General features: G+C 43.8%; 1 non-coding gene across 1 annotated transcript; it reads right to left on the bottom strand.

Annotated features, from left to right (window-relative positions):
• Nucleotides 1-6,687: 6,687 nt before the first annotated feature.
• On the bottom strand, nucleotides 6,688-6,757 carry TRNAA-CGC. Its single transcript has one exon. It is a non-coding gene; the product is annotated as a tRNA-Ala (tRNA).
• Between the last annotated feature and the right edge of the window lie 2,942 nt (nucleotides 6,758-9,699).

Genomic DNA, 9,699 nt, shown 5'->3' with positions numbered 1-9,699 from the left:
CCCCTTATCCAAATGATGTCTGTGTTTTTTCCTCCTTGAAGAAAAACAATTTGGCCATGAATAGGAAAACTCTGGTCAGTGCCTTCTTTCATCCAAGTCAGCTAATATTCATGGATCAGGACAAAAATTCAAGGCCACTTCTCATTTTATTAAAATTTGACCAAAAAAAAGCAAACAACAAATTTCTGTCTATTTTGTTCAAGAGATTCAGTTTTAACTACTCCATTGAATGCGGCATTGGTTAAGAATACTTCCAGCTGCAAATAGCACTCTGCAAATAATGACTAGCAACAGTTTAGCTTGGGGAATTTATTTCACCCACAACACAAGAATTTAGGAGATGGCCATCAAGGGCTGGTACAGGTGCCTCCAGGATCTAGTCTTTTCCACATTTTCATGTCTGCCCTGCACTGCCTTTATGGTGGTCCCCTCATCATTGTTCTTGTCATCTTCTGTCACAAGGTGTCCCTGCAGGCTGGCATCAACCAGAAAGAAAAAAGGACAGAAGAGAGATGAAGTATTACCTTAGCCACTGGTAGCTGCAAGGGAGGCTGGAAGTGTGCATATTTTAGCTGGGCACCTTGTGCCTGGGACACAATCAAGGTCCCATTAATGCAGAAAAGGAGGGGAACAGATATTGGCTAGGCAACCAAGAGAGACACAGAAATCAAGAGATAGGCTATTTGAGGGGTGCTATGCTTAATAAAGTGTGCAGTGGAGCTCAGTAGATGTACTAGCAATGCTCACGTCCTCTGATTCTGTACCGTGGCCATGCACACCTGCTTTCACTGCAGTAGGCAGTGACAGCTCTCTTTGTTGGAGGCTGCCTCATGCTCACTTCTTAAGAAAACACTTTCACAGACATCATCTCAGGGGATGATTCTCAGGAACCCAAACTAAAACATCAACTGTCATCATTTTAGCCCAATCAGTGCATCCAAATGTACATTTTCCCTCCAGTCAATCTTGCAATTACTAAAAAAAAAAAAAAAAAAAAAAAAAAACCACCTGTTATTGAAAATTTCTGTGCCACACCTAGCCACCAGGTGCTTTGCAGCATGGTCAGTGTTTATAGGTTTCATCATCATAAGCACTGTGAACACTGCTTGATGTAACAGGATCCACCAACTGCAAGGGAAAGGACTGGGATACACTCAGTCTCTTATGCATTCATGTGAGCAGAGGGTGACTTTCAATCAGAATCAGATGCGTTCTTATCACACCATTTGAGAAGGGTATGTATCCAGCAAGGCTGCTTGTATTCTGTTCCAAACTAGAATCAATCACACTGACAGGGAAGGGCTTCACTGCTTTTCTCCTGTAATGTGAATTTCATTGTTCAAGGGATTTCTGAAACCAAGCTTGAGGGAAGAGTCAGACAACTGCTTAGCTGAAGTTTTATTTCTTGCACTTTTCATTCATTGTTTGTAGTCAAAAGACTACCCTTTTCCAGACACAAGAATATTCTTAGATTTCCTTTAAACCTTGCAGATTTGTGTTCAGATATCCCATATGGTCTTGGTTTGGTACAACTTATCGTTCAGTTTTGTTGCACCGGAGATGGTAAGACTTAAGCGTATTTGCTTTGCCACAATTATAAAATTCACCTTTGAAGTAACTTTCTAAGAACATCCATGCCTTCTTGATTGGCTGATCCTTCTGACTTCTGATGTGTTGGTGGAGTTTGAAGCACCTTCCGTTGCATCAAGTTCAATGTCTGAAGCTTCAGAGACAGAGGTATGTCTGTCTTAAACTTCAGTCCCTCCGGAAAGCTCTGAATGCCTTCATTGCTTGGCATATTTTCACTTGTCTCAAACTTAGACTTCTACCTTCCCTTTTTTGAAGCTACATGTTTCAAGTTCCCAATCTAAAATATAATTCTTAAATTATAATGCTTTAACAGGGCAAACAAAGAATGGCATTGACCAGCAAGAGCCAAATTTGCAACCTTTTTGTCACGAGAATTCACTGCAGCTGGAACCAGGCAGAGTTGCATTTTGATAAACAAAACGTTTGAGCCAACGCAAGAATGGCAGGAAGTTAAACCAGCTTGTGTGGGCCAGTTTTATTTTCTGTAATCGAACATTGGCTCAGGAAGTGACACATTCTCTTGAAAAATGGCTTCCAGTTCAAGATTTTGCACCGAGGACAAGTTTTTACTTCCTCCAAGTAAACTCCCAATGACAGTTTTTTTTTTTTTTAAAGCACAGAAGAAAATCAATTTGTTAAAAAAAAATTATTACACCTTAAAATGGCAAATGAAGAATGACAGGAACTCATAAAACCCTCCACTTTTTAGTGCGTTTGTGCCATCAGGGAACTCTCTGTGGCTGAGCCTTAGCTGAGCTGTGTTTTTTTTTTTTTTTTTTTGGTAAACAAAGGGTTTATGGGGCACAACTTCCTCAAGGAGGTGAACTGATGGGCAGGACCCAAGGGCAGTCTTTGAATTCAACACCAGCTCGTCTGGTGACAATCTCATCGCTCCCTAAACCTCAGCCCCCAGTTGAAGGTGAGCCCTGGGCCACACACACTTACCTCCCTTGGGAGGAAATGCACTGAGCTCCCAGGAAAGGACTACAGGCAGGGGTATGCTCTTAAGAAATACTCAGTGGGTCAAAGACAGTTGAGCATCTGGGTGACCCAAGCCAGGGGGCTCCCACTTTAGAACACGCATCCAGGGGGCTGGGGTCAAGCAGCTACATGATGTCTCAGTGGACCGACCTAGCTCACTGGTGGAAGTTACTGGAGTAAGAGTAGGAGCCAGGGTGCCAATGTGAGGGGCACAGTTGAGCACCCTCTGTGCATGCAGTTGACCCCATCTCCCCCACGAGCCATGCCATGTATCCCCCAACACAAGACTAAGACTCTGCCTTAACAAAACTGAATCACCAGTGGAGGAGAAGCCTGGCTTTCAACACTTGTTGAGCACCTACTGAACGTCAAGCACGCACGAAGCCCCGGCAGACTGGGGAAGCTGATTCTGATAGCTCCTGCTTTTCCCCTTGCAGCTCTCCTGGAGGCCCTTCCAGAGCCCCTTGCAGAGCAGGTGGGGCAGATTTAGCAACAAGGAGCCCCCCTTCCCCAAGCCCCGCCACCCTCCTGGACTCGGCTCAGTAAGTCACTGGTACGCAGTGACAGCTTCTCCAAACACCGTCTATTTCTAACGTGAACCAATTGGGCCATCTGTTGAGTGCCCTGTTAACTACTGTCAACGTGCCAAGAAGCTCTCTGTCCAAATTTATATGCCGCAAAGGGGTACTGGGCCATGCCAATCAGCAAAGAGCTCAGAAAACTCAACTCACTTTAGAAAGCCGAAGGACTCTTGAAAAAGAACTCTGTGCTCTGCGCATCTGTTTTAGGGGGACTTAAAACATCCCATGACATGAATAATGATTAATCAGGAACTTACAATTAATTACACCTTTAGAATCCACTTTGATTAATTTCTCACATTTGGAGCTGCTCACGTTCCAGTGTGTTGGTCTGTTCCCTGAGCTCACTGGGGCTCACTGGAGTAGTCGGTGTGATTCCCACCCACTGAGACTCAGCTCCCAGCCCACCTGGTCTCAGAGGGCCTCTGAAATGAGTGGGGGTGACTTGGGGCAAATCCAGATTGAAAAAAGAGCTATGTTCGTTTTAGTGACATCGTTTTACCTGGAGACTTAGTAAAATTCCCATTGCTGAAACTACAAATACAAAATACAGATGCAGAAACTTGGTTGCCCATACCCGCCCTGGCCCAGTTCCCAAGGAAACCCCGACCCCCTGACCAATGCCTTAACCTCCCTTCCTGAAGCTGGTTTCAGGATGAGCTGTGGCTTGTTCTTTTTTCCACCCTCCAGGGTACTTAGCATCCTGAGGGCTGGCAGGGTTTTAAACGGCCCAAGGAATGAATGCTAGAAAAGGGAAGGGTTTTGTTGTTGTTGTTTGGGTTGTTTTGTGTGTTACTTTCCTTAATGAAGGAGAAAGTCTAGTGCATTTGGGGTCCATGTATTTATGGAATGATCCTGGGGGGGGGGGGGCGAGGAGAGCTTGGTGATTGGAAGAGAGAGGATGATCTCACTGGAGCTCCATCTTGAGTTGGGTGAGGGAGGGTCGGCAGTGCACACGTGGAAGGTCAGCTTCAGATGAGGATACAGGTGGGTCCTCTGCGGTAACAAGAAGGAGGGCCCAGTGAATGGTGCCCCCAACAGAAACCATTCAAATGTGGAATTTAAGCCACAGCACAGAGGCTGGCTCTCCTGTGGTCTTGGGGACCGCCACACAGCTTCCTGATCACCCACTACCAGTGTGTGTTTGTCATCCTAACTTCCACCTTGTGGGGGCTAACAAGGTGCAAAGACTCTCCAATATTTGATTTGAAAGCATATATGGAGGCCGAGTTGCAGTAACTTGAACACAACTTTGCTTTTTTTTTTATTTTTAATGAGTAAAAGTTCTAATTAGGGTAAATTTACAAAAACTGCTAGGAACATTAAGGGTGACTGAAATTGTGTGTTTTTCAATAAGTGATGGGAAGGATGGAGTCGTCACCCCCAGGGTGGGGAAGACGATGGGGAAAGCACGTTTGGAGGGAAGGGGAAGACCGGGAATTCCGTTGGGGGAAAATTCAGAAAATGTGAAGTAAAAACTCTCACATTAAAGGAAAAGCCAAACAACTCAAAATAAATATAGGGAAAGAATTCCAAGGGGCAATTAATTGATAAAGAAATAAAAATGAGCAACATACCGATGAAAAAAAGTTCCCTCATACTCAGGAAAATATGCATAAAGTATTAATAGGCATCCATTTCTTTTCCAAGCAGATTGGCCAAAATGACGCTATCAAGGGCTCGTGAAGCTGCGGTGAACTGGGAAACCTCATGGACTGTTAAGGAACCTTTAATTGGTAGAGATCCAGGAAATGCTTTGGAAGCTAGTCAATAAATATCGCAACATTTCATGGGATACATTGTCTTCGCGCTGATTTGGGTGTTCAGGTTTTACTGAACTCTGGTGAGATAACATTTTGAGAAAGAAGATTTTCTTTCAATTGGTTTCTCTGTTAGCTGGGGGCTCTTTCTAGACTAGAAGGTTAAGCACCAATGCTTTCTTCCCTTTACCAAATGTGATTCCACAGAATAAGCCATTGAGATGTCAGAGAAATTCTATGGCACGGAAAGTGCTGGGGTTAATACTGGGTATTGCAGTCCCGAAATGACAGGTTCTTGCGCTCCGCACAGTTGGTCGAGAGGGCTTGGCAAGTGGGTGCGGAGGCAAGTGAAGGTTAGAGGTTGAGTCTGGAAGAAATCATTTCTTATTGGCACCACTGCTGCTAATTTAGGACAAGAGGATTGGTGAGTGGCTAACGATTCCTGAGCACAGACAGCCCCTCCCAGATACAATGTCAGAAAAGAATCTAAATTACCCAGTTCCACATAAACCAGATTTACGAGATACGTTTCTAATTCTTCTAATGGGGACGTGGCTCTGTTAGTCTTAAAAAGCCCAGAGTGTGCAGGCAGTCCCTCACTAAGACAGCAGGGTCTGTGGGCGCAGGGCCAGAGCCATTGCATTTCTGAATCTCCACCCCGGCCACAGTATGTGGCATAGAGAAACCACACAAAGGCAGGGAGAGGCTGCTCGACGAATGTCTGATAAATAAGTGAATAGATGAATGGATGGATGGACAAGGTGGGTGGGAGGATGGACAAAAAAGATACCAATACTAAATGGAACTGAGTTTGCACCGCACAGCAAAGCTGATTCTAAATAGCCCAGGGGAAAACCTGGCTCCAAAGAAGCCTTGGGGGTCACGGGCCGAGGAACAGACCTAGACAAGAAGCTAGCTGAAGGAAGGCACTCTCAGAACCATCTCTGCTGAAAAAGCTCAAGGTTTGTCCGTTTGTTTGTTTTCCTTGCATTGGCAGCATTTCTATGAACTGGTTCTTTCCTGACTCCGCAGACTGAATTCTGAAGCTATGCTTTCTTATTTCTAAATAACTGGATAAAACAAAACAAAAAAAGTTTTCTTTGCCTTCTCAGATTCCTAGCATATTTTCAGAAAAATGCTAGCAAAGGCTTTTATTTTAATTCTTATGATTTTGTAAAGGAAAGCAAGCTGAATTGGTAGGTTATTTTGAAGCAAGTGATGTTTCTTTCTTGGCCTTTTTAGTTGGCTGATGTGTCTCGTATGTTAGCTACACGTGGCAGTGTTGGTCTACGGGAAAGGCGTTGTGCCGCACGAGGCACGTGGCCTTCACTCGCTGTCTAAGTTGATAGCATGGGACCCAAGTGAGGGGTGATTCCGGGATCCGTCTCTCGTCTCCAAGATTTATACCTCCGCACCTTCAGTGGAATTGGTGGAGCAAAACCTCTCAAAAGTTTGCAAAATCAAATCTTTATACTGTTAGTGTGCATATCAAGAAACAAGTTAAATCCGGGGCCTCAGTTCCTTCCCTCCTCTGACAAAAAGAAAGGTTTTGCAAAAGAAAAATTTAATTAGTATTTAAGTATTTTTTATTAGTATTAAAGGCAAAATAAGATAATCTTCTCGTAGGCTGTCTCCGGCCTTGGAAATTGGTCCTTCCATCCTTCATTCCTTCTTTTTTTTTTAAACACTGTACAAGGGTTTCCTTTTCTCCGCACCCTCTCCAGCGTTTATCATTTATGGAATTTTTGATTTTTATTTATCTATTTTTTATTTAATGGAGGTACTGGGGATTGAACCCAGGATCCTGTGCCTGCGAAGCACACACTCTACCACTGAGCTACCCCCACTACCCCCGGAAATTGTTTCTTTGATAAAGAAACATGAAACCAGCTCGAAAAAGTCTGATTAAAGAGAAACACGGACCAACTCAATGCTTTGCAAAAGGTGGGTGTTAAGTAAACCCTTGTTGGTTAGAATTGAAAATACTTTCTTAGGAATCTTTTTTTTTAAATTGAAGTATAGTTGTTGGGGACCCCTTAAGAAAATGATTTTTAAAACAAAATTTTAGCAAGTTTGTGCTTATATAAAATGGGATAAACATGGGTCATGGATTGGAGGCCAGCAGAGAGCAGAGGAGGTGATGGTATAAAACCACTGGCTGCCATGCGGCACTGGCCATGCCTGCGGATACTCTAGGTTGTCACAGTCTGGCTCTGGAAAGCGCTCCTGACATCCAGCAGGTAGAGACCAGAGGTGCCCTAAACACCCCATCATGCACAGGGCAGCCCCACAGTGAGGAACCATCCAGGTCAAAATGTCAGCAGTTCAAGGCTGGGAATGTCTGGCTTCAGTGTTTTCAGGGGAGCTGAAGGGGGGACTGGGAAGCAGGCTTCTGCGGCCAATGATGGAGAGAGGGGCTTCCCATCTCCCCGCTCCGGATGGGGAGGGCAAGACAGCTGGTCATCTCCAGGGAGTGCAGCCACCACATGTTTTTAATGATCAGCTCATGTTTTAATGTACGTTTTTGGTCCCCTACCCCAAAGGCGACACCATATGTAATTTAAAAATTTATCTATGACAAATTATGCTTTTTTTTTAAAAAAAGTAAGAGAATGTAAAGAGCATGCTTCTCTTTTTAAATGGGAAAAAACCTGACATGTTTATAAATAACATTCAAGATTATGCTAATTAATTTGAATAAAATCTGATAGGACATAAATAGGACTCTGTTCAGAAAGCAAACATTCTACAGATGAAACACATTTTTAAGTAAGATACTTAGAAAAACCCATGACCTGATTATAACCCATAAGGGGTTTCAAGAGACTGAATATTCTTGAGAACGGGTGCGGTGAGGGAAAACTGGTGGGGCTGCAACTCGCCAGGGGGTCTGCAGGTAGCAGGTCTTCTCCAGTCCAGCCCATGCCTCCATTCCACTCCTTTTGCTCTGCATCACCTGTGACCATCCCCACCCCAGGCTGCTCATCAAAACACAAACGTGCCATTTATTTATTAAAGGTGTCGTGTATCTAATAACCCAGCGCATTCCCGGTGTAGATGCTCTTCGAAAACAACTTTGTGAAAGGTAAGATGCTTATCATTCCACCCAGGTTAAGAAGGCACATTGCTTATCGATCTCTTTACTAAGTAGAGTGAACTCACTTCACTTTATATACCCTTCTGCGAGCCTTTCTGTGTACTGAGTTGTGTTTTTATTATGCCAGATAAATAATGAAAGCCACTGCCTCAGGACCGCTGCTCACTGACACTGCTAACGTATGACGCTTCCAATCGTGCGAGGGGAAATACTCCAAAATTCATAAACTGCTGCCAACGTGGGATCTCCTTAGTGGTGACAGATGAGTCCAACCTCTGTTCATTACTCTCTCATCGTTTCATAGGCGGCAAAGTCCTGTTGATGCAGGACTTGCAAAATAATGTCGTGTGTGCTTTTGTTTATCACTCATCACTAACAAGTTTTAAAATTTCAAAGGCTCTCCTTTCTCTTGCTGCCATGCTGAAAGTGAATTTTCTAAATGAAAACTTATCTCACAGCTGGTTTTAAATATACATAAACAGTTAAAAAGAGTTATTGTCACTGTGTGTGTGTGTGTGTGTGTGTGTGTGTGTGTGTGTGTGTGTGTGTGATTTTTAGCCACAGGACTGGGGAGCTCTGAGATCTTTGGTCAAGGTAACGTGGGACTTTCTCATCACACCCACTACAAGATTTGTGTCGGCGAGAAGCATAGGCAAGCTTACATTCCTGTAGACCACGCTGAGCAACAGCATCAGGAGAAGAAGCTTTTGTCCCAATAATTATTCTGGAATTAGAATGCTTACATATTTTCTTAAGGAATCCTTTTTGCCTCTAGTTGAAGAGCCTATGTTATCAGTAAAGGGAAGACTGAGTGACATTATAGAGACTGAAGGATAATAGTGAAATGAATGGAAAAGAATTAAAAACAAAACATTTCTACATGAAGTTCTGCTGGTACCCAGACCATCTTGCACTGGACAGAGCAGCTCTTAGGGGCATGTGGTTTCTGGCCCTAGGAACCTGCCGCCAGCTGGCTGACCTGGGGCAAGGCACTCCATCTCTACAAGCCACACTTTCCTCATTTATCAAAGGAGGATTTTCGGGTCCAGCTAAGGGGCTGCAGTAAGGTTTAAGTGAAATCACTTAGAGTGGAGCCAGTCCTATAGCAAGCGTTCAATAAATGGTAGTTAATTCTATGGATTAAAAACACTCAAGCAATCAGAGTGTCCAGGTTCCAGGAAGCAAAGTTACAAAGAGGTTTCCTGGGCCTCACTTGTAAGCCAAGACCAGTAACAGGCTCCGAGGATACCAACTTGATACTGTTTTCCATGGAAAGTCTTGAGATGTACGTGTGATTAAGTGACCCACACCAGTCTTAGTATTTCCCTAACCTACTGGTACGAATGTTTCCTCTTTACAAAGGGATAAATTTCCCTGACTCAGATACAGTTTTTATACAAAGAAAAATGGGAAAGACAAGGATGGAGAGAACCTGGACACAAGGCCATGTTCTGTTTCAATGGGAGTCGGGAAGTAGGCTCTTGTTGGTCACTCAGTTGTGTGGTTGGGGAAACCCGTTGTGTAAACACTGCTTTGAAACTGCTTTTAGGTTCAAAGTAAGTTTCAAATAATTCAGAGGTAGGATATTTAAAAAATAATGGCATAATTCCTTTAAGAAATTGAGCTGGTGAAACTGGAGTGGGGCTTAGCAAAGACAGTGTGGTGACGCTGAACGAGGAGGAAGTTCCGG

Source organism: Camelus ferus, chromosome 11 (assembly GCF_009834535.1).
Source record: "Camelus ferus isolate YT-003-E chromosome 11, BCGSAC_Cfer_1.0, whole genome shotgun sequence".
Lineage (NCBI taxonomy): Eukaryota > Metazoa > Chordata > Mammalia > Artiodactyla > Camelidae > Camelus > Camelus ferus.
This window is presented reverse-complemented; position numbering and strand designations above follow the sequence as displayed.